This window comes from Canis lupus, chromosome 1, assembly GCF_048164855.1.
Source record: "Canis lupus baileyi chromosome 1, mCanLup2.hap1, whole genome shotgun sequence".
NCBI lineage: Eukaryota > Metazoa > Chordata > Mammalia > Carnivora > Canidae > Canis > Canis lupus.
In genome coordinates, this window is record NC_132838.1 from 88,051,137 (window position 1) to 88,076,215 (window position 25,079).

The following is a 25,079-nucleotide window of genomic DNA, read 5'->3' on the forward strand; positions in this document are numbered from 1 at the left end:
ACGGCATTAGCTCCAAATCCGCCCGCCCGCTGCATCGCCCCCTTCCCCCACCCTCGAAGCTTTTCCATTTTCTTCTACATCTCCGATTTTTGCGTGTGTGTGTGTGTGTGTGTGTGTGTGTTTTCCTTCCTCTTCTTCTTTGGCTGGAAGTTAGCAAGCAGTTCACTAAATAATTAGTTGCCTAGATGCTGCCCGGGACTGTCCAGAGAATCCTATCCGGGCAGCAGGATTTTTTTCTAGAAAAGGGGAAAACCTAGCCTGGAAGCCAATCAGAAGAGGAAGGAAAGAGGGGAGCTGTGTGTGTCCATACTGGGAAGGTGGCAAGGGAGGGGAGGGATATTTGGGGGGAGGTGGAGGTACCAGAAGGCCCTGAATATGGGTGCGTGTTCTTAAGTATTAGGTGCAGACTGTCTGGAGTGGGGGAGTGGGGTGCTTCCCCGAGGTTCTTTGCGTGCTGAATTCAAGCCCCTGTGCAGGAGGAAGGAATGACTACAAGAATGCATAGGGGCCCGCAGCAGGGGAGTGCTGCCTCTGCCCCTGGGAGGTCTCGCTTTAGGAGCTCTTGAAGGATGCGGAGGCTGCAGGGGGGAGGGGCAGCGTGGGAAAAAAATGGAAAGTGGAAAAACAGGGGCTTGGGTGCTGGCTAGAGACTCCGAATCCTGGTTGACTGTAAGCCTCAGGCAAGACCCCCAGACTTTGTGCGCATGAGTCTCCGTGCCCTCCTCAGCTATGAATGGGAGCAAAGACTACCTATTTTGTAGAACTCTTGACCATTGTAGAATTTAAGGAAATATTATATGCCCTTGCCTGGCCTAGACTACGTAATAAATAGTACTGAAGGACCGTTCAGAGAAAGCTGTTAACTGGGGTCAGCTAAACAGTTCCACCAGGGCATCCTCTCAAATGTTTTCTTGCCCACACATCTGCGCAATTATTGACTTTAGTGAATGTTGAGCACCAGCATCCAGCACTGCGCCAAACACTAGGGCAACAAGAGTCTTGTTCTCAAGATGCTCCCTCGCCTTTCAAAGGAGGGCCCTTGACTTAGGGCAGTGGCGGAGCCCCAGGGCTTGATGAAGCCTTCCTCATAGCCCACCTTTGTCCTCGCTCAGGCTCCTTCCTCCTAGGTCCCGTGCCACCTCTCTGACCCTCACAAGCCATCCCAGAGAGAGAGAGAGAGAGAAGCTGCTAGGGGAGCAGGAATTGGTTGGGGACAGCCCTGATGCAAGACATTTCTCGAGACTGCTCTTCTAGAATGTAAACAGCCTTTCTCACAGGCAGGACTGGAGCTCCTGCCAAGACTTTGAAAAACAAGTTACACAAGCACCTTTGGAGTGGCTGCTGCCACAAGAGGGGGCAGGGTAGGGGAGGTGGACAGAAGTAGCCTCAAGGACTCAGTCAGGGACAATACATAAACTGGAAAACACAAGGCTCACTGGTCCAGGAGATCAAGAAAACACAAGCCCTCAGGCACCACACCAAGCCCCAACCCATGGAAGGAGTCAGTCATTGATAAATTCACAGACATCCCTGCTGCCATCAGTGATAAGATCCCAGGGTTCAATAGACAAATCATGTGCCAGGGGCCCAGGCCAGGTAGGGCTTCCTTGGAACTGGTCACCATGACATCCTAAAGTCTCTCTGCCCCACGAAGATCACTTCCCTGACTATACCCACCACATCGAGGGCCATGTTTAAAGTTTTGGCAGCAGACAGTGGGTGGTGAAAATGCTCCCTCCCCTGCCCCATTGGAGTCCTTTGCCAGGGGCTATTGCCAACTCCAGCCAGTTGCAGATGGAATTTCTCAGAATACCAGAGTGTGCCTGGGGCATTAAAAGCAAAAACCCCGGGGATCTGAGGTAGACCAAGCTAAATAAATTCAAGGACTAGGCAAGTGACCAAGATCTCAGAGGGAATAAATGAAGGGAAGTAGTTCCCAGAGAGTTAAGCAAGATTTCAGCCAACCCACACACATTGGATGGGAGGAGAGCCTAAGAGAATGACGTTGGTTGCCCATTCATTATGTGCCAGGCACTTTACATACATTCCCTCATTTAATCCCTGCAATAATCCTATATAGTAGGTAGTAATGTTATTCCAGACTCAAAGAGCTGAAATAATGGACCCACAGTCATGTAGCCAAGCACCCAGCAGAGCTTGCATTTAAACCCGATCCAGCATGAGGGCCCGGGTTCTTATCATCATGCTGCTCTGCCTCCTTGCATGTGAGGATCTTATTAGAATGCTGTTGGAATCATCTCCCACATTTATTTAGAATTTTCAGAGGCCAAAGTCTCAAGTTGAAGTCCCGACACCAAGTCCTACTCCCCAGTCTCCTATATTTACTTTATCCCAGTGTATATACTCAATCAGCAAAAGTTTATTATTAGATGTCCAGGGGGCAGTGTGCTATGTTCTCTGGGGGAATGGAAAGGTCAGTTATGCATGGGTGCTGCCTTCATGGAACTTACAGTCTGCCTACATGGGCTAGGCTGTGCCATCACAACACTTTATTTATGTTATTAATTATTCAAACAATATCTGAATCGACTTGGTATAACACAACGAAGGTTGACTGCTTGCTTATACCACATGCCCACAGAGAATCAGCTGGGCCCTTACTCAAGAACCCAGACTGGTGAACAATCCACCAGATACCTCTGACACTGCCAGTCACTATGTCACGGAGGAAAGACAACATGATCCATCACTCACCAGCTCTTAATGCTTCTCCCTCTGAAAGCTTCTTCCTCAAAGGGGATCATATCTGTTCTGCTTACATTTCACCGGGCAAAGCAAATTAAATAGGCGCACATAACCACATAACTTCAAGGGGTTTGATAAGCACAAACCTACCCCAAGTCTGGAGATGGGCAAAAACTGTAAAATTTTTAGTTGAATAGGTCTAATCATGACCACATTCTGGGAAAAGGAATGACCTCAAAACCTCATACCCCCAATTCCACAATAATGGAAGTGTGGATAATAAGGGCCATCAGAGTGAATGTGTACAAGGCTTATATCCTGAGGACTCAAGAGAGTGAGTTATGTCTGGACTGGAGACCTCAGTGGCATGTCTTGAGGTAGGTTGGGCATTCAGCCTTGAAGAATAAGAAGGACTTGAATGGACCTGCAAGACCAGACCAGTAGCGTCCACCTTGGCCTTCAAGAGGGTGATGGTACCCCACTACCAACCACTCTCCTGAGGGACACGGCATATTCTAGGCCTGGAGAGACAACCCATATGAACACTGAAAGGCAAGGTTATTGCCATGGCCTTGAGGAGAGAGGACCCATCATAGCTGAGCAGTGTGCTAGAGTCAGGAAGAAATGGCAGATGGCCAGAGCAGGAGTTGAGAAGATATGCAAGGTGAGCAGAAGAAAGCCATGGCCAAAGTAGAACTTTAGGGATTTTAATCTGTGGCTATATTGTTGCATTCTTTCATTTCACAAATACTTTAAAGATTTTGCGCGGGAGATACACGTATCAGGCTTGATTCCTGTCCTCAAATTGCTCCAGTCTTTAGCAGAAAGAGAAGAAATGTATTTGGTTTTGTTACCCTTGCCTTTTAAGAGGAATCTCAAAGAGAGAGTTTTTTTGATAAAAGGCCCTACAATTTCAAGGATGTGAAGGATTTTGAGGATGTCTCCTTTGTGAAAGAGAAAGGGTTGAAAGGCTGAATTGCTAAATGCAATCAGGGTGACAATGAGGCATCCAGGTGGGAGGAGGTCAGGAGAGAGTGGAGAATGAAGGAGACAGAGGAGAGAAGCCTGCTGGCAATGAGAGAAAAGGCTTTTGGAATGGCGGCAATTTTATGAAGTTGGGCCATATGGTGTTCAATGAAAGCCCTCAGCTTTTCTCGCTTGAGAACATTTCAGTAAAATATACATTACTCAAAATGCTTTGGAGAGAGGCTTCAGAGGTTACAAGGAGGAAACTGGGTAGCAATGAAGTATTGATTACGGTGTCAAAGTGTACAGGGTGCAAACCGGGACTTCCCAAGAGAGCCCCGTCATGTTTGTGTTAAATAGATATGTGCGTTTGTATGGGATAAAGTGGCAATTCTAGGAGTGGGAGAATCTCTCAAGAAAAGCTTCATAAAGGAAGTTAAAGGTCATCCTGTTCCTGGGTATTGAAACATGAGAAAGTGTCCCCAACCCACCTGGGTTATTGGGAAGCATTCCTATCTAGGCACCAAAGGTAGTATGCTCAATGGTACTGGGGTATGGAACAGCCTGGTTTATTTGAGCTCCTCCGAACAAACACTGATGGGCAGGATTATAAGGGATAAAGTCAAAAGGAGCAAGTTCAGTAATCTAGTCCAATAATCAGGGTTTGTGGAAATAAGGGCATGTGTTTACCTTCGAAATGATTCACCCAGCATTTATTGACTGTCAAATACCTTCTGGCCTTTATATTGTCACAAAAAAATATTTTGTTTTGGGTTGGTAAAAACCTGGGAAACTCATGATTTCTTCTTCTATTACCTGTTGATAAGAAAAATGGTAGATCCAGAGGAGAACTTAAATAGAATGCAAATATATTTAAAACTTAAATAGGATATCCTGACTTATTTGTATTCGCCACTCACGGACAGCATGCCAGTATTTACCTTGCTGCTAAGCACCGCCTCTCCATGTGCAGTGGAGAGAAAGTGCCAAGATCCTTCAGGTCCTGTGTCCCAGGAGGTGAAGGATTGCCTGAGACAGCAGCACAAAGCCAGTGACTATTAAAACACACTTCTTGATTTACAGTCAACTGTCAAGTAGGGAAATTTATCCCCGCTGATCAGAGCAGAAAGTACCCTGAGTGTGGAGTATGAGGATATGTGTGTGCCCCAGTATATTTTAACTATCCACCTGGGAAATCTCTAAATCAGCATTTATTTCAATAATCTCATACATTCATATGGCACCTTTCTCCACAGATGCTTCCAAAGCAGTTTGTAAATTTTGTCTAGCTGGGGAATCATCATTGCTGGAATAGAAGGAAATAGGGTGCTTATCAGCTTCCTAATGAGAACTTGGGATTAAGTGTGCTTTTGATAAGAAGTTATAGGCATCCAAGAACGTGTATTTAATTCACAATGTGTATGTACTTAAATGCCATCATATTTCATTAAAATAGTATTCAAATTTCCTCCTAATAATCCATTCAAATTTTACCCAGCCTTCCAGGTTCAGCTCTGGATTCAACTCCACAGTTGAATGCTAAATTTCATTCCCCCGGAGCAAAGTAATGTCACCTTGCCCTGGAAATTGTGCTTCCCTAAATACGCAGAAGAAGAGAAGTGGGTGGGAGGCCTTGTGTCACTCCTGGGGGTTATACATTATGTGTTTCTGACCCATGCAGAGGCTGAGAGGTATCTGGAAGGCCAGTGAGCACCTGTGAGAAAACAAAAGGAATTTCAAATCAAACATTCAGCAAAAATTTATTGAGCAATGACTGTGTTCTAGAAACTCTGCTGGGGGTGCTGGGGTGCTGAGGGTACAGGTGAGAGCACAAGGGACAGGGCCCCTGACCTCCTGGAGCCAGCAGTCAAGCAGGGGAGATGGTCATTGGTGAAATAATCAGATCATTGCAAACTGAGAACTGGAGGTAAGTGCTACAAAGGATGATTCTGAGAACTTGTGGATGGGGCGTCAGGGAAAGCTGCCTAAGAAAGTGAAGTTCAGGTTTTTATCTGAAGGATGAGCAGGATCTAGCTAGGGATGTGTGTGTGAGAGAGAGACAGAGACAGAGACAAAGAGACAGAGAGTCTTAGTTTCCTTATTTGTAAAATGACTATGATAATGCTGTGTCTACATCTGGAGTCCGCAGAAGCAGACCCTGAGAGGAGGACTCATGTAAACATGATTTGTTAGGAAGCAGCTCCAGGAAACACTGCTTCAGAATTTGAGGAACAGAGGCGCCTGGGTGGCTCAGTCACTTAAGCATTAGACCTTTGCTCTTTCAGCTCAGGTCATGATCTCAGGGTCATGAGGCTCCCACCACTGGCTCCTCCTCACTGGGTATGGAACCTGCCTGAATTCTCTCTCTCTCCCTCTCCCCCTGCAACCCTCTCTCCCTCTCTTAAAAATAAAGAAGTTGAGGAATATGGGACTATGAAGGGCAGGAGACCAAATAATGTTGAGTCAAGCAAAATGCCATGGACCAGAGAACTGGGGATAGGGTGAGTGACATGGGGATCTGGGGTGCTTGCCCCCTGCCCTATTTGGTTGCCCGTAAGTCCCAGATACTTCTGCTCTCCAGACTGGAATGCAAAGTGGTTCCAGCAACTGGGGGATCATCCCCCACCACAGAGCCCCACCACGCTGGCTCTGGGGGCACAGAGCTGGCAGTGATACATGTGCAGGAATATGGTAAGGGATGGATGCGGGGCGGAGACTAAAAGCTTTGGCTTCATAGGATACAGCGAGTATAAGGAGGGAGCACAGTGCCAGGTGCATAGTGAGTGCTCAATAAATATTAGAGATTTTTGTAATTTTTATTTATTGGCTATGCCACTGACATGGCCTACACTTTACCCAGTAATCTCTGCCCACACCAGTCCTGCAGGAACCCACTCTCCCACCCGCCACTCCCTGCCGGGTCTCCTGAGGCAAACACACATATAAATACAGCAATATATATTTATATTTCCCAGGATTGTCACATTTTGCTGAGCTCATAACGGAACCGAACAAATAGCCCTGTCATCCTCTGTAATACGTCCTGTCATTCACTGAGGCTTCATCACTCCCCGGCCTCCTGGGCTCCTGCAGCTCAGAAATTCTCGGGCCTGGCCGCTTCTTAAATGTGATCTGGACTAACCTGATGCAATGCTCAGACCTGTGCTTCCTGGGCAAGTTGATTGAATTTTTAGACCGGAGGGACTTCCTCGATCTGCTCGTCTTACTGAGTGGTACATTGAACATTTGTTTGCCACTTCAAAAATCAGCATCTTAAATTTAAAAAAGGAATGAGCTAAGGATATACGAACAATAAGAATGAATCTCAAAAAACATTATCCTGGGTACAATAGCCAGAGCCAAAAGAATATATGGTGTGATTCCATTTATTGGAAATTCTGGAACAGGCCAAATTAATCTCTGGTGACAGAAAGTGGGTTGGTGCTTGCCTGGGGCTGGGGCTGGAGTGACTGCAGAAAGCCCTAAGGGAACTTTGGGGATTGCATATGGTCCAAGTTTTTGTTGTGGAGAGTGGCACCCATGTAAACATCTGTCAGAATTCACAGAACAGTATACCACTTAAAACGGGTGTGTTTTATTGATGTGATGTAAATCATACCTTTAAAAAGTTATTTTAACAAATAGGCATTTTATTGCCTGACCAAGAGATTGAAAGTAAATCCAAGACTAATCACAGGGAACTCTGTCTGGCCAGACACACAGAATCCTTTATATTGTTTCCCATCCCACACCCTATTTTTTTTCTTTTGGCAAGGAGTTGGTCTTTATGATTTGCACGAATGGAGGGAAACAATGACCTGGACACTCTAAAAAGAGGAAATCACAAGCCATTTACATCCAGTGGCTCTGAAATAGAGCTCTGAGGCCGATCTGGAGGTGGATGTGCCTGCTTGACATCCCTGAGATTCACTTCAAATGAAATAACGAAGTTCCCTATAGAGATCTGAATTGGTGGAAGCTTGGGAGCACTTCACTCTCCCCCTCTGGAGGCCACCTCTCCTTTCTCCTTCCATGCAGGAAATGCAACGTTTCCCCAGGGCCCAGACCTTCCCTCCAGCAAGCATCCTGTCTTGGTTGGCGCCTCTGACTTGGTGCGTCTGTGTTAACATGCAGCAGAAACGGGGAGTTGAGATACTCAAGCTATTGGGAAAAAAATAAAAAAAATAAAAAGGCTTGAAAAAGTTTTCTTGCAAATTAAAGGGAGTCATCTACTTACAGATAAATGAGATCAGATTCTATCACATTTAGTTTCTCAGATTCTGGGCTCAGTTTAGCTGGATTTGGCTGTAAGCTGGCAGCCTCTGCTGACACACCTACGCCCCAAAACCCTGCCAAGCCTGAGCCTGGGTCCGCTGCCCCTGCTCTGGGCACCCCACCTCTCATCTCGGCCCCCTGGACTTTACCCTTCACGGTGCTCACCACGTGGCAGGCAGATGCCTGTTTGCTAATCAGTGTCCTAGACCTGAGAGCCCTCTGAAAGTGGTGTCTACTGAGGTCACCACTGGCTACCCCGCCCCTTGAGCAGTGCCAGGCTCATAGCAGGTGCTTCAGAAAGAGTTGGTGAGTTGTTATGATTCTGAACACATCACAACAGAGTTTATTTAAGGTTTTAAAAATCAACTGCTCAAACAGGAAAACTCTGGCACTTCCAGAGGGAACTCCACCCACACAGAGCTCCAGCAGGAAATACCAAAAAATCAGTATCTAGCACAGAAATCACTGTGTGTTTCAGGACAAACTCTCATGAGCTGTTCTCCGAGAGGCAGAGGACTAGTCTGGAAAACCCAAGACTTTAGGAACTCTCCACAAGAATTGGCCTCCAAAGCAGGTGACAGCCTGTAGGAAGGGGGTAAAGGAAGGAGAGGAGGAAAAGGCTTGAGTGAGTAGGAACCAGAAAACAGGGTACACAGGGGACTAAGGTAAATGCTTAAGAAACCCAGATTAAGCATCTCAAGTCCTACCTTCGGAGCACGGAGTTGTAGGCAGCATGAAAGCTTCTCTAAATATGTCCCAACCGAACCGCAATCCAAACAGAGGGTTTTATAAATAACGTGTGCCAATTCATTCAATAAATATTTACCATACTTTTTGTGGGAGAGGCCAGGTGAGAGAACCAAACACGAATCATAGGGGGGCTCTCTTGAAGGAATTTGGTAAATACTTGACGACTTAAATAGAAAGGTTTGGATATCATTTTCCAGTTTATCAAGTTCCATAGCATCTGACCCATCCCATTCTCAGGGAGCAGTTTCTCCAGGGCCTGCAAGTGAGCTCTCACGGCAGAGCTGTTGGCAAGCCATCGGGAAGGGTCCATGGCTGGCCCAACACTGTGTTCCTTGTATCACCCAATAAAGGACCAAGTACCGTGACACCTATAAATACCTCCTTTAAAAAAAAAAAGATTTTATTTATTTATGAGAGACACACAGAGAGAGAGAGAGAGAGAGAGAGAGAGAGAGAGGCAGACACAGGCAAGGGAGAAGCTGGCTCCATGCAGGGAGCCCGACGTGGGACTCGATCCAGGGTCTCCAGGATCACGCCCGGAGCTGAAGGCAGTGCTAAACCGCTGAGCCACCCAGGCTGCCCACCTTCTTTTTTACAGGGTGCATAAATGGACTATAGTCCTCTATCTCATTCTTGCAACAACTTAAGAGATAACGCAGTGCATTCAGCTGACATGTCTGCACCCTGCCCTTTCCCAATTGCAGAATATACTACTCACCAGAGGATGATGGCTACCCAGTATCCTGTCTCTTCAAACCTCACCACCTTCTCTCTCCCATCACAGCTTCCCCCCACCACTGACAAATCACTGGCTGTCTGTTCAGAGCATACACCTACCGAAGGAGCGAGAGAGCCACACAGCACAGCCTTCACCTATTAACTGCAGTGAAACTCAGGCAACCAAGCAGGAGGGCACTTCTCCACATCACAGAGCCAGTGATAGGGTCAGAAGAAGGACCAGGTCCTTAACTTCTTCTGCCCCATATACTGTCCTTCTAAAGAATTTAAATCCCCAGTTGGAAGAGAAGCATGACTCAAAGAGCTAATCTTGAGGACAGAGGAAATATGGGAAGTGTCCTTTCCTTGTGTTCATTGACTTGCAGTATAAAAGCTTGGGGGAAAAGTTGTTCTATTATGTGTAGCAAAAGTGTGGGTATACACTTGCTTCTTTGAGTGTATGTGTATCTGTCTGTAGCATTAAATCCTAAGTTATGTGTCTGTATCCCATTATTGGATATTAGCATATATATTATACATGTGGCTTTGTTGCATTTATTTAGCATGTGTGTATTTTATACATTTGTACGTGTGTATTCAGACATGGCCTGGTCAGCTGCTGGGCTTGGCTCATGCAGAGTTTCATTTGCACGAGCAACCAAGGTGCCTCTTGAGAAAGAGTTCATCCTGATGAAACTTGCATCTCCATGCGTCCACTTGGTTGAAGAAGGATCAGTTTGCATTTGAGGAAGAGGAGGCTAGAGGGCTACTATTTGGAGTACTTTTGTCCTCTCTTCTTGCCTGCCATTCCTAAAGTTCCCCTCCCTTCCAAGTTATCAGATGGAGGATGCTGCCAAAAAAGGGTCTGCAAGCAGCTGCAAGACAGCAGAGGGTTACACCATGTGCAGAGAAGGGAGCAGCAACTCACCCCCAGGAGAGGGCCAGGGCAGGCTTGGGTGCAGGGGCCCAAAGGAAGAAAATGATTGTTCTGTGAAAACTGGTTAAGAGCTGAACCAAAGAAGCCATCTGCTTGTCCCTGAGCCTCTCAGCTGGATCAGCCCCACCCCCATGCCCACACACTAGACCTTAGCTGTCCATACTTGAGGAAGTCCCTTCCTCACCCGAGTTTGGAACCAACTGAGAGAAAGTCACAGGAGTCGGGCAGAAGGAGACGAAAGTCTTCATTACTTCCGTGGACTGAATGTGTGTCCTCCAAATTCACATGTTGAAACCCTAATCCTGTGTGATGGTATTTGGAGATGAGGCCTTTGGGATGTGATTAGGTCATGAGGGTGGAGCTCTCATGATGGATTGGTGCTTTAATAAGAAGAGACACGGGAGTGCTCTCAGTTCTCTGCCGCGTGAGAACACAGGGAGAAGACGGCCATCTGCAAACCAGGAGGGGCCCCTCAGCAGAACCCAACCATGCTGGACTCTGCTCTTGGGATTCCCTGCCTCCAGACCTGTACGGAGTAAATATTTGTTGTTGAAGCCACTCAGTTGATATTTTTGTTATAGCTGCCTGAACTAAGATGTTGCTCATAAAGACTGGGTAGGAAGATGTGGCGTATGGGTGCAGGAATAATGGGCTTCAATACTGAATTTCAGAAATAGAGCAGCACTGAATGATCACAAGGCCCTCAACAAAGGCAAAGGCTGCCCCATACAGAGGATGCCTTAGCAGAGTGGAATGTGGGCTCTCTATGGGCAGGTCAGTCCTGAAAGGGGGACAACCTGAGCACAAATCAGTCCCCTCTCTCAGACTCCTCATCCTATTACGCCGCCAGTCCTCTCCGTGAAGCACAGTAGGTGCTTCATAAATAATGATCCCTTGAATGAATGAATGAATGAATGAATGAATGAATCATTTGACTTTTCTTCTGAGTCAGAGTCAAATGGTCAAATGTAGGTTATAATTGTTAGAAAATGCTCTGAAATTCAAAATAATTAAAATATCCAGCCATAGGGAAAATATAAAATCATGGTAATCCCCTCAATTGGAAAAACTATGTAGCCCTAAAAAGCACACAAATGACGAATTTGTGAAAAGAAGGAAAATGTACTAAAGGATTAAACGCAAAGCGCCAACATACAGAAACAAGCAAAAGTCCTCAGATGTTTTGCTTTTTGCTTCATATCATTCTTCGATAGATTCCAAATAGTCTAGGATAAACAGGATACTTGTATGGTTCAAAAGTGAACTTTTCTTTAAAGATTCAGTCATAAATCTAGCCAGAAATTCTAGAAATCAAAGCAAAAGATGCAACTGGTATACTAACTTCAGTATTTGCTTTGAAGTAATGACAAGATAGGGAAAAAAATAGAGGTATAATAAATCTCATTAACCCACCTCAAATGAAGTTCTATCTCTAAAGTTGGTTTATATATTTATTCAGTTCAGTTCAACATGATTCATTATTATCATTTAAAAACTGAGACATACATTTTATAAATCACAAAGTGGCCCATAGGCCTGACTTTTCAGTAATGAAGAGAGGTGAATCTTAGAAAGGTTGCCATAGGGATGCCTGGGTGGCTCAGTGGTTGAGTATCTGCCTTCAGCTCAGGGCCTGATTCTGGGATCAATTCCCACATCGAGCTCCCTACAAGGAGCCTGCTTCTCCCTCTGCCTGTCTCTCTCTCTCTCTCTCTTTCACTCTCTCTCCTCTCTCTCTCTGTCTCTCATGAATAAATACGTAAATCTTAAAAAAAAAAAAAAAGGTTGCCATGGTAGCCAGCCTCGAAGATGACCCTCGGTGATCCCCACCTCTTGGTCTTCATACACTTGTGGAATTCCCTCCCATTGAGTGCAGGATTCGGGGTAACTAGCCATTCTGGTTTGCCCAGCACTGAGGGGTTTCCCAAGATGTGGAACTTTCCATGTTAACATAGGAAAGCCCCAGGGCAAATGAGGATGAATTGATCACCCTAGCCAGATTTAGTGACTCACTTATAAGGAATGAAATACAGCAGAAGCAATGAGTTACCACTTCTAAGATTATATTATAAAGAGGCTGTGGCTTCCCCGTGATGCTCTCACTCATGCTCTCTTGGTTCACTTGCTCTAGGAGAAGTTGGCTGCCACGTCGGGAGGCAGCCTTGTGGAGAGATCCACAGGTGTGAATTTGGAAACATTTGAGGCCTGCAAACAGCCATGTGAACGAGAGCAGAGACAGATCCTCCCTTAGGCCCTCAGATGACCACAGCCCCAAACAATGCCTGACTGCAGCCTCGAGAGAGACTCAGAGCCAGAACCACATTACAGAGAAACCGTAAGATAATAAATGTTAGTGGTTTTCAGCCACTGAACATTGGGGAATTTGTTACACAGCACAGATAACGAATACAGTTGTGATAGCATTGGAAATCCACTCTAAGGTATAAGTTATTTGTGAGCCTAGGATACAGTTTCTTTAAAATGAGCTTTATCAAATCTTTTGTTTTTTTTAAAAAGGGGTGGAGGGGGTAGTGATAACACTCCTGGGTAGCCCAGTTGGTTAAGCATCTGACTTCAGCTCAGGTCATGATCTCTGGGGTTCTGGGATTGAGCCCCAAGTGAGGCTCCATGCTTAGCAGGAGTCTGTTTCTCCTTCTCTCTCTGCCCCTCCCCCTACTCATGTTCTTTCTTTCACTCTTTCTCAAATAAATAGATAAAATCTTTTTTTTTTTTTAATGAGCTCTATCACACAAACCATAACTATTCTCCCTACCTGTTATGCCTAAAAGCATACATTGTCTTGTCTCACATCACCCCACCCTGTTATGACCATTCAGACCAGGTCCATAACTTTGTGTAAGTAACAAACCAACCACTTTCCAGTGGGAAGTAGTTCCTTACCTTTCCGCCTCTCCCCAACCCCAGTGAGGGGGGGAGGAGGCAGCACTGGCGATTACTATGACTAGTATGTCAAGTCATCATAATTTTACAGAATCATATAATCAAAAATCCATAAGATTAGAAAGAGCCAGGACACCGGGGTGGCTCAGCAGTTGATCATCTGCCTTCAGCCCAGGGCATGACCCTGGAGTCCCAGGATCAAGTCCCACATCAGGCTCCCTGCATGGACCCTGCTTCTCTCTCTGCCTATGTCTCTGCCTCTCTCTCTCTGTGTCTCTCATGAATAAAATAAATAAATAAATAAATAAATAAATAAATAAATAAATAAATAAATAAATTATTTTTTAAAAAGATTAGAAAGAACACATTGAGATTTCTTTGATTATAAATTTTAAAAAGGTAAAAATTGTACACCCAATTGAAGAGGGGATCCTTAATACCTTTTCCTTCTCCTATAAAAGAAAAGCTAACAGAGACAAGAGTCACTGAGGTCTTTCATTTGTAACTTTCTGTCATGGAAATGTTCATCATAGAGAAGTAGAGAAAAGAATACAATAAACCCATAACTCCTGTCAGCATCTCTTATCTTCAATTATCAGTTCAAGGCCAGTTTTATCTCATCTCTTGCTTCCCCTCCCTTGCCGTACACTCAATCCCCACCCTGACCCTTCTGTTATTTTGAAACAAATTTCAGACATTATATCATTCCATCTGTAAATACTTCAGTACAAATCTCTAAAAGATAAGAAGTGAACTTTTTTTTTAAAAAAAAGAAAAGAACATAATTGCAATGCCATTTCAAAAAAATGTCTCGGGCAGCCCTGGTGGCTCAGTGGTCTAGCACCACCTTCAGCCCGGGGCGTGATCCTAGGGACCTGGGGTCGAGTCCTGCGTCAGGCTCCCTGAACGGAGCCTGCTTCTCCCTCTGCCTGTGTCTCTGTCTGTGTGTCTCTCTCTCTTTGTGTCATGGATAAATGAATAAAATCTTTAAAAATAAATATTAAAAAAAAAAAAGAATTGTCATCCAAAATCCAGTGTCTTCCCCCAATTGTCTCGGGTCTTGTTTGTTTTATAGTTAGTTGGTTTGTCCAAGTCAGGATCCAAACAAGCTCTATGCATTGCTTTTGGTTGATTCGGTTCTTAAATCTATTTTAATGTATGGCTTCTCCCTCCCGCTGCCATTCAGCCCCACCTGCCACACCCTGAACTAGTTGGTACATTCTGAGACCATCTTTCCAAGGTCTAGTCAACATGCAGCTCTCTGGTTTCCAGTAGTGACTCATCTCTCTCGATAGACGAATGGCAGCCTACTGGAGCCCCTCTTTAAGACAGACCATTTCGAGGGATGCTTGAACTTGGGTCCATTTTAACGTCTCACAATTTATCAAAGAAAGACACTCTGATTATGCACTATACCAGAGGAGACAGGAGTCGATTTCACACTACAGTTGATAGAACTTTTTTAAAAAGTCACTATTGGGGGGACAGTCCCCGAAAGTCAATAAATATTTTGCTCCCTTGCCACTGCCCTTGGTATCTCTTTTAAACAATAAATACGAGACAAGAAAGTATTTCAACAGCAGTACCCATCAGCTCCATCATGGTGATGGTGGCCCTTCTTCCTAAACCTCCTTCATTTTTTCCCCCATATTCTCTGTCTAGGAAGTGGGATAAAATTAATAGCTTCACAGGAAAATTCTCCCTGAGGCCTTTCCCCAAGTACTTCCCAAGCTGAGGTATCTCCGTGGAGGGTCGGTGTGAATTGAAAACACAGGCAGTAACTGATATATGTGAATTGTATTTAGGTCATCGTGATGCTATTAACCGCGAGGTTTTGACAGGATTGCTGTGAAATCTCCTCCCAAGGCTGGCATCACTTAGGACCCCAGGAGGAAGCACGTTCTCAGGCCCTGTTTACTCTTCAAACCCTTCCCGGCCCCCCTGTCCCCCCACCCCACCCCAGGCAGGGCAGAAGATGGGGCGGCTTGCACTTCACCTCTGCACTTAACACCTGACCAGACCGAGCTGGGCGCTGTGAGCTTGGAGGTGTGAGCCTCATTACTGCTTTTCCTATTTTCCTATGATGCGTGCCTGGGATTTGTCGGCCATTGCAACAGGCAACAGTTCAGAGCAGATGGCGCCTCTTCATGACTTGAGGCAATTTAAGGAGGGAGTCCAAGCAGGCCTGGAAGGCCTGGCTGCCAGAAGGGCCCTGGAGCAACAGCTGGAATAAAACTAATAAAAACAACTACAGAGCAATTTGTGAAAACGTCAAGGCCAGCATAAACACACTGACCCTCGTAAACCTTGAGGTGAACTTGGGAGGGGTTGGCCCACCTCGCCTTCAGGATGGCAAAGGGGGAGGAAGGAGGCTGCTGCCAACTCCGAAGTCTTTCCCCAACCCCCAATGCCTTGCTCCACTGCCCAAGCGCCTCTCCTGAGGTGGCTCACCCTAGTGGACCAAACATGGGGCCATCCACTTTTTCCCCCAGGGAGACCCCCTTTCTACACAAAATTCCCTCCTGTGAGGAACGGAAGCCCATCTACCAGAGGCTGCTGAAGCCCACAAGCCCGAGGGCCAGTTGGAGAAACAGCAGTTCTAGAAAGGGGGATGGATACAGAGCCTATAAGGAACACCGAGACCCTAAACTAAGTTCAACAAAGATTCCAGGCACAACAATTCATCCTTTCTTCTCCTCCTCCCTCCCTTTAAACGGTTCGGGGTGTACTCACCACTGTTTACACAAGAGCAAATGCCTCTGTCAAGATAAATGGACTTTCTGTAAACTCACAGCTGTATAAGCTACAAAAAGTTACAGAGATGATGAATCGCCAAAGATGGCAGCTTAGCTTCTGTAGACGCAGACAAAGGGACAGCCCAGATCACAATTCTGTTACCACTGTGGGTATTGAATCAAATGACCATTTTAAGGGCTCCCCTCCAAAGTCAATCAGACTCAGTTGAGGAGAAATTAAGCTAAATTGGAAATAGGAAAATAAGGAAGATTGGCTTTTATAGTTGTTTTATTTATTTAATTAATTTGCAAATGTGTGGTTTCTTTTCAAGTGCTTTCCTGAGGATGTGGTTCTCCTGGGGGTGAAGGAGGGGGACAAGGGAGCCTCGGCTGATAGGGAAGGTGAAGAGGGCTTCCTTCAGGGGCACTGGCAGCGATGCCCACATTTCCAGCCCAGCGTGATGGTCACACTGAGGTTTGCTTTGTGATCCATCACGGAGTCATACATTTCTATTTTTGTCGTATGTTTCAGGTATGTGGGTAATGTTTCGCCATATATATATATATATATATATATATATATATATATATTTTTTTTTTTTCCAGAAGATTAATCGTCCGAAATAATATGCAGTTCTTAAAATAATTTTGCAAAAGTTTATTTTTAAGTGCTTTCCTCCTAGGGGCGCCTCTGAGAACTCTCTGTTCCTTAAAGTGTGTCACTCAACCACCTGCTTCCCAGTTATCTGGAGAAGCAGAGGGCAGGATGCCACCAGCCTAACATATACAGACTTGCAGGAGGGTCCAGGGCAGGGTTGGGGGGGTAGGGGCGGGAGCAGCATCTCTGGAGCCCCTAGACCAAGCCAGAAGACCAAGACTGATTCGTCACACCTCCCTTTCACATACTGGCCACATCCAGACACAATAGGACCTTGGCCTCTCTACCACTGCCTCTCTGCCCCCTAACTTCCTACTATGTCCCCTGGCCCCATTCTTACCCTCTACCCACTCGTCCTCCACGTTTTTCCCAGGGCAATATTTCTTAAATGTGAATATCTAACAAGAGACTCCCATTGCTAAAGCCCTTACACACACACACACACACACACACACACACACACTCCCCTGTGTGTAGCTACTGCCTGTCACACCTCCAACCTGCTCTCCATTCCCAAAGGTATCATGCTCTTACACACCTTCTTGCCTTTGCCAATTTTGTCTCCTCTGCCTAGAAGGCCTGTCTACTCCCTTCTTCTCCTCGCTAAGTCCTGCTCAGATGTCACCTCATCTGCTGCCCATGACCCTGTAAGCTCCTCCCCTGCTGTGCTGTCACCACTAGAATGACACATGATATCCCTTCTTCCAGAGAACTGCTTTACTGGATTATAAACACCTAAAGAAAGGGACTATGCCCTGTTTATCTTTGAATTCCGAAAGCCTTGCTCAGCATCTGACCCAAAGGAGTTACCCAATAAATGTCCCTCCACTGAATTTAATTGACCCTCACAAAAGCCCAATAAAACCTATTACTTGGCTCCTCGGCTTTGGCTCCCTCGCCAAAACTGTTCTCTCTTGGTTCCTTTCCAAGCGTGGTGAACACTTGATCGTCTTTGGCCTACGAGATGCTGCTGTTCCTACAGCCTCGCCTTTGCTGAGCCTCCTGTCATGGGCCAGGCTGGAGCCTGAGCAGCCCACGCCGGTGCCAGCTACTCTAACCGAACGTGCCTGTCCTGCCAACGTGGGCCACCACCCAGGGCAAGGTGAGCATGGTCACTGGAAAACATTCAGTCTTTGCCAGTTGTTGGGGCCTTCTCTGGTCACCTTCAGAGGTAGCAGGCAGCAGGTAGAGTTACCTTCACCTGGAACAAAGGTGTCTGGTAGGATACACCCCTCCCTCCAGACCAAACCCCTTTTCTTCCCTGTGCCTTTTGCGATCTAGACTTCTGTCCCTCTTCCCCAGATCTCACCTCCTTGGAGGTTGCAATCTAGACTTCAGTCTCTCTTCCCCAGATCTCACCTTCTTTACCTTCTTTGCCCTAAGAGGGCCAAGAAGCATCTTGGAATGCTTTGGGTTCCATAGGCCATCTCAGTGGCCGGACACTGCACTCGCACTGCTTGGGTTGGGGAGGCCTGTGACTCAAAACAGGTTCAATGGGACAGGCACTGGGTCCATAGAGCATTATATTAAAAAATTAAGATAATGGAGAACATTTAGAATTGTAGCATGGCCACATCCAAAAGGATAGTAGGTAAGTGCCAAAGTGTCATGGAAGTCCCTTAGAGATCAACACTTAGAGCCCACACTCCCATTTTACAGACAGGAAACTGAGGCCAGGAGATGGGAGTGGCTTGCCCAAGGTCACATAGCTGGCTAACGCTGAGCCTGCTCCAGGCCCTGGGGCTTTTTCCAGCTTCCATACTTAAGCTCAAGGACTTACTGGCAAAAACAGAGTCCAGGGTTTCCCAACACCTCCTCCCAGCTCAAGTGCTTTTAAGGGGGTGACTTTTCTCATCTCGTGGCCTATTTATTTAAAGTGCACGTTGGACCCTCAGCAGCTGTAGAGCATATGTGTCCTGCCCCATTCACTTGGAGTGGTGTCACATAAGCCATGGTTTCTAAACCTGCACCAGACTACCTGGAGTGATTTTTTTTTTTTTTTAATACAGAATCCTGGTCCTCATACTGGTGTCTTCTATTTCAGTACAGTGGGCCTCAAGAACCTATAGTTTTTAATTCCTTTACTAGCTCTCCCATAAAGCCAAATTTCAGGACCATTGAGCCAGCTGCCCTTCCTAGGTCCTTTCTAACCTGGAGATTCTGTGCTTATGTATAATATAAAATCCCTCACCTCTGATTCACTGGCAATCCATCATTCCTAATTAAAAAAAAAAAAAAAGATACAATCAGAAGTACGGGCATGTTATCTAGACTCCCAGCAAGAAAACAGGCATCCAGAGAGAATGTGAAAGTCCCTCAAGGTCACCACCAGACTACCTCTGTCAGTAGGGAGCCCAGGACTTTTAAGTCGCTGACCACGAGGTGATGCTGTCCTATAGAATAAGCAGCAGAACGGAGACCTGTAACCCTGAATGACTCAGCCATTGCCCTGCAAGGTGAAAGTCGATTAATGCCTGTGCACCAGCTCTTCACCCATGACAGGAGAGCGATAATGCTTGCCTCCATTTCAGATGACAGAGATGCTTAGAAGACACCGAAAGTGTAAAAGTGTTAAGACAGACTGCTTTTTCAAAATAACTCAGACATGATATCCTCCTTAAACGGTTGTGTTGAGTAAAATTTCCATCGAGATCCACATGGTAATACGAACTATGAGAGTACTGACATCTTAAACCCCTGTTCATATAACTTGGGCTGAATTGGTGGCCTCACTCAGTGTGGCTACTTCAATTTATAATTTATCAACATCAGCCTAACGCCAAGATACAACTTTGTCAGGTCAGTTGATTTCTCTTAGTCTCCAGTCAAAGCCCAAAAAAACCCATTACAGACCTTGCAAGAAGTCACAAACCTTTGCAACTATGAACACCAGACTCAAGAAGCTGGAAACTAAGAGTTGGCTGAAGATAATTACTCAGTGATCCAAAGAAAGGTCCTATAATCATTGCAGACCCCTTGGAGAACAGTTATGTTTGCTTTCTATACCATCTTTGCCCCAACTCCTGCTAATCTATGAGCTGCTGGAAATAGACTTATTCAGTAGAAGGCCTTAGAACTGAGAGCTTAAGAAAGCCCTGAATAAAATTTAACTTGGATGTATGAGATTTCAATGACTACCATCTCCTGAGATTTAAGATCTGATAATGCTGGAATTGTTTTTGCAATTTATTATGTTCTTCCACTGCCATCCACGTAATGCTCACACTCAGAGCTCCCTATGGTTTTTCCACTGGTCTGTGGGATAAAAAGCCCTCACTGATCTTCACATACATTAGTGGGAAGCCACAGAGGGAACAAGTATGCAGAAATACAGGGGGAAAGAGAGATCAGAAAAAATGGAGCACTGGGACAGAGCAGAGAGAGCAAAATGGACACACAGTAGAACAAGAAAGCCACGTACGAAAACCAAAGAAGCAAATGCAAAAACAGAGATGAGGAAGGGGAATACAGGGAAGAAGAAAATACCTACATTTCAAGAAATGCATATGCCAAGTAAATGGTAAATGCAAGAAACAGTTCTCTATTCCAGATTGTGTTAGGAGTAGAGGTGAGGGGTGATGGTTTTGCTGAGGGTGAGGAAGAGGAAAGTCATGCATGCCATGTGCTAACTGCCCAACACAGCCCTGGACCAAGGAAGCTGTGGCTGTCTAGGCCAACCTGACAGACTAGAATCAACATGGCGGCATGGCTGCATGTGAGGCATCTGATTTCCATGTCCACGGAGTATATGGGTGGTGGTATAACCTTGCAGGAGAAAAGAAAATTCCCAGTGGTCAGAATAAATGAAGATCTTTACACCGAGTAAACTGGAAACTTGAAGGGACTCCATGCTCAAGTTTGCAACCCAGACCAAATGAAAGCCTTTTGGGCTGGTGTGAAGACCAAGATCCTGAGGGTGAGAAAATTAGACCATATGCTTGGATTCTCTGCAGAGCTGAAGTCCCCAGGAGAGGTAATTTTGTCAATATGCCTAGCATATACTGTATGATCAATAAAGGGTAGCTAGAGTTCTTCCAGAATATTCTGTTTTCTGTACTGGCTCCTGCTTGGGTTTCTCATCACCTCCTCCATCATTGTGTGCTTCCCAATGTTCTCAGGCTTCTCTCAGACAACAAGGGTTCCTTCTGACCTTACCAAAGGCCTTACCAGGTGTCCATCCATTCATTCATCCTTCATTCATCTTGCTTTCATGCATTAACAGCTTCTCATCATAACACCTCCTGAAAGACCTACCACTTGTGATTTCTTTCTTCTCTCTATATGTATAGTAACTCTTATACTCAAAACCTCACTAAATAAATAATGAAAAAGAAGTACTATTTCTTCATCAGGGTTTCAAACAAAGACCGCTCACTGGTTGCCTGTGTGACACAATAGTTTATTGTAGGGAATATTACTTGGAACAAATTTAAATTGTAAGCCATGTTTGTATGAACCCAAAATATTTTGCTGTGTGGACATATGCCCCAGGAGAGAACTGAGGAATGACAGCATCTATGACTCCATGACCTGCCATGTGCCCACACTATTTCCATATATTTCCAAGCACGTGCATGTTTAACTTTTATTTTACCCTAGAAATATTTTTCCAGGCTATAATTTTATTTTTAACCCAGTGTGAATGCAGAAGTCACCCAAAGGTTAAAAAGAAAAAAAAAAAAGAAGTACAATAAAGTTTTAATACATTACCTTTTCTGTAGAAGCTGTATTGATTGAACTTTCAAATTGTGCTTATTCTTTTTTTTTTTTAATTAAGTAATCTCTACAACCAATGTGGAGCTCAAACTCAAGATCAAGAGTCACATGCTCTGCCAACTGAGCCAGCCGAGTGCCCCAAGTTGTGCTTATTCCTTAAACTTAATTTGGTGCCATTGTTCAACGGATATATTGTCCTACCTGTGAAAATTGTTTGGTATCTTGCAATGGGATACAACACTATTTTTCCCACTAAAATAAATAGAGGTTTGTTTGGGTTTTCCCCCACATAACAGCTTTTCACTTAGTAGCAGAATTTTTAGTCTATTTTAAAGTCACTTAGTGGGAGATGAGTGTACTATGTTCAGGACACCCTCGGAGGCACTGAAAGGCCAAAGATGGATTGAACCCAAATCCTGCTTCCAGCTCATGGTCTAATAAGAAACCCTGATGGGTAAATGGGCAACATAGCAGTAGGATGGGTGTTCTCCTGAAGGCGCAGGGAGCTGAGTGCAAGCAGGAGTGGGGGATCTCTCCACGGCTGCCTGATTTCAAGGGGGAAGACCGACCATTCAGGGCTTTTGTTTCATCCTCCCTCCTTGAGCAAAGCAAAGGTACTTGTGTCTTCTCCCCTTAGTAATTGGCATGTTTGGTGGTTTATCTGTAATGAAGTGCTTCAAAGTGAGGGGTTCTCCACCTGACTTCCGGGCAGCTCCATGGACACCTCAAACTCAACTCACCCAAAGGCCAATTCCTTGTCCTCGCCAACAAGTATGTGTTCCACAGTTGTGTGACCCAGAAACCCCTAAAACCCAAGACATGCTTGGCATCACCACCCCCCCCCTCGCCCCCGCCTTCCTCCACCTGATCTGATTCCCAAACGCTGTCAATGTTTCATCCTAAAGTGTTCAGAATTTGCCTACTTCTCTCCATCCCTTAACCCCCGTCATATTCCAAGCCACTTCCTTTCTTCCCCAGGCTCTTATCTCCCTTCCTCTAAACTTGGCCCCCTTCTATTCATTCTTCAGAATGTAGACAGACTGCTGTTCTTAAAGTACAAGTCTATGCCTCTTTCCAGGCTAAAGACCTGAAGGGCTTGCCATTGGCCTGAGGATCAAGGCCCTATGGATATTCAAAGCCCTTGAAGGTGTGACTTGCACCTATTTTCCCGGCCTCAGCTCCCCTCCCTGGGGCCTCCCCAGGCTGCACTCCTTTCAGTTTCTTTCTTCTTTCTTTCTCTTTAAGATTTTATTTATTTATTTATTCAGGAGAGACACAGAGAGAGAGTCAGAGACATAGGCAGAGGGAGAAGCAGGCTCCCTGCGGGGAACCCAATTAGGCACTTGATCCCAGGATCCAGGGATCATGACCTGAGCCAAAGGCATATGCTTAACCACTGAGCCACCCAGGTGGCCATACTCTCAGTTCCTTATAGGAGCCTAATCTCTCACCTCTGGACTTTGTACTGCTATTCCCCTTCCTAGAACATCCCTCTAGCCATTCCCACTCTCCTTTCTTACCTAACTTCCCCTCAGCTTTGTTCTCAGCTCCTCTCCCACACTCTGACAAGGCAAGTGACCCCTGTTATGTTTTCTTGTGCAGCACCTTTTAATTCCCTTGTCACAGGGCTTAATCACACTCGATTGCAACTGATCAGTTTCCTCACCTTTTAGCCTGTAGGACAGAGAAGGCAGAGTCATGGGGGTCCTAGTTACCATTATATCCCTACTGCCAAGTCTCATACTAGCACATAGTGGAGGCCCAATCTATTGAAGAATGAATGAATGAATGAATGAATGAATGAATGAATAGCTCCCTTTATGAGTAACTGCAGAAAGTAACCTATGGGATTTAACTCAGGAAACAGATATTAAGTAAGACATTTTTGACAATGGCGGTAGGCGTAGGGGAGGCATATCTGAAAGTGCCCTATCCCAAGGTCTCTAAAGGGCTAGAACACAGGTCTAGGCTCCTAACCAGTGCCTCTGCTTCCTCTCTGGGCCACCTCCCCACCTCCTTCAGTGATGGGGTCACACTCTGATCCTTGCTGTAACATAACTACCCTCCCAAAATCTCAAGACCCTTCTCCGAACGTCTTCCCCATTCCCTTCATCTTGCTGAGTTCTTTAGAGCCAATGTGAGGATTGATGTCCCCATCCAGGAATAGGTCTAGAAGATTGACCCCAGGTGCTGCTCAGTGTCCCACCATTTCCTCTGCACCAGTTAGTTATAGAAAAAACAATATAAGATAAATGTGATGATAGACTGGAAATACAAAAACAAAGCAATGATGTATGACTTTTGGGACAACCAGTATAGTCACCAGTCAGATCTGACTCCTTTAGGGGAAAGGGAGGAGAATCACACACTGGAGCACAGGGAGGGTTTCTTTCTTTCTTTTTTTAAGATTCTATTTATTTATTCATGAGAGACACAGAGAGAGAGAGGCAGAGACACAGGCAGAGGGAGAAGCAGGCTCCCTGCGGAGAGCCCGATATGGCACTCAATCCCAGAACACCCCCAAGATCACAACCTGAGCCAAAAGGCAGATGCTCAACTACTGAGCCACCCAGGTGCCCACACAGGGAGGATTTCTGATCAGACTCCCTGAGCTAGAAGAACAGAGAACCAATTTGTTGACTTCTCTGCTCTTGCTTGTGCTACTGCTAGAGACTGTTTAGGGGAACTCTTAAGAACTTCTCTATGAGCACCATAACTAATTTGTGGTTTCCCAGGCAACTCCCTACATTGGCAAGTAATTCAAACTGGCATAAACTTTGTAAAGAGCAATTTGGCAACGTAGCAGCCCTGGCACCTTCCTCTTTGCTCCCAGCTAGCTCCCTTCTTGTCCCTCCATGCCCTGCTCGGCAGGACCGACCACATAATTTGCAGGGCCAGCGCAAAATAAAAATACAAGACCCCTTGCTCAGAAAGTATTAAGAATTTCAAGACCATGACAGCACGGGGCTTTTCTAAAGACAAGTCTCTGTGCAACTGTGCAGATCCAATGTCCACAATACTGACCCTGCTGCTCTCAGTTGGAGCTGGATCCTGCAAACTACTTTTCCAGTTACTAATCTAGGGGTTACCTCACATTCCCCCTTTTTTCTCCTTCAGCCTTTCCAACAATAATAATCATTCCCTAAGTTAGATCCCCTGATTCAAACAATTAGCATGGTTTCTGTTTTTCCCAATGGGACACTGGTTGACAAAATATCTAAATTCTTAAAACCATGTCTACCCATTGACTTAGTTATTCAACGCCTTATATACTGAGGATATAATCAAGGAGTCAGAAAAGATCTAGCCAAACTACAATTCATTACAGTGTTGTCTGTATTAGCAGGACACTGGAAGTAACCTAATTCCTAATATCCAACAATGCGCCCATTAACAATAATGAGATAAGAAGGGCAAATATTAATGGAACAGAATATAATATAAAATCTAGAAATGGATTCAAATATAAACATAAATTTAGTATATGGCTAAAGTGGTATCTCAAATCAATATATAGCAGGGACACTGCAGAAAGACAGTTACAGACCAATATCCCTCATGAACATAATATAAAATTCCTTAACCAAATATCAGCAAATAGAATCAAGCAATACATAAAAAGGACAATAAATCATGACCAAGTGGGGTTTATTCAGGTTCAAAAATGATATAATTCACTACATTAACAGAATAAAGGCCGGCGGGGGGGTGGGAGGCA

The 25,079-nt window shown here is 45.3% G+C and overlaps 1 long non-coding RNA gene across 1 annotated transcript in view; it reads right to left on the reverse strand.

The window, feature by feature from the left end:
• Positions 1-4,612: 4,612 nt before the first annotated feature.
• The window catches only part of LOC140639877 (uncharacterized), a 35,800-nt gene continuing 15,333 nt past the window's right edge, over positions 4,613-25,079 (reverse strand). Inside the window, exons 2-4 of the long non-coding RNA XR_012036530.1 lie at positions 7,740-7,833; positions 6,815-6,944; positions 4,613-5,386 (exon numbers count right to left, since the gene is read on the reverse strand). This is a non-coding gene — a long non-coding RNA (uncharacterized lncRNA). The remainder of the gene's footprint in view (positions 5,387-6,814; positions 6,945-7,739; positions 7,834-25,079) is intronic.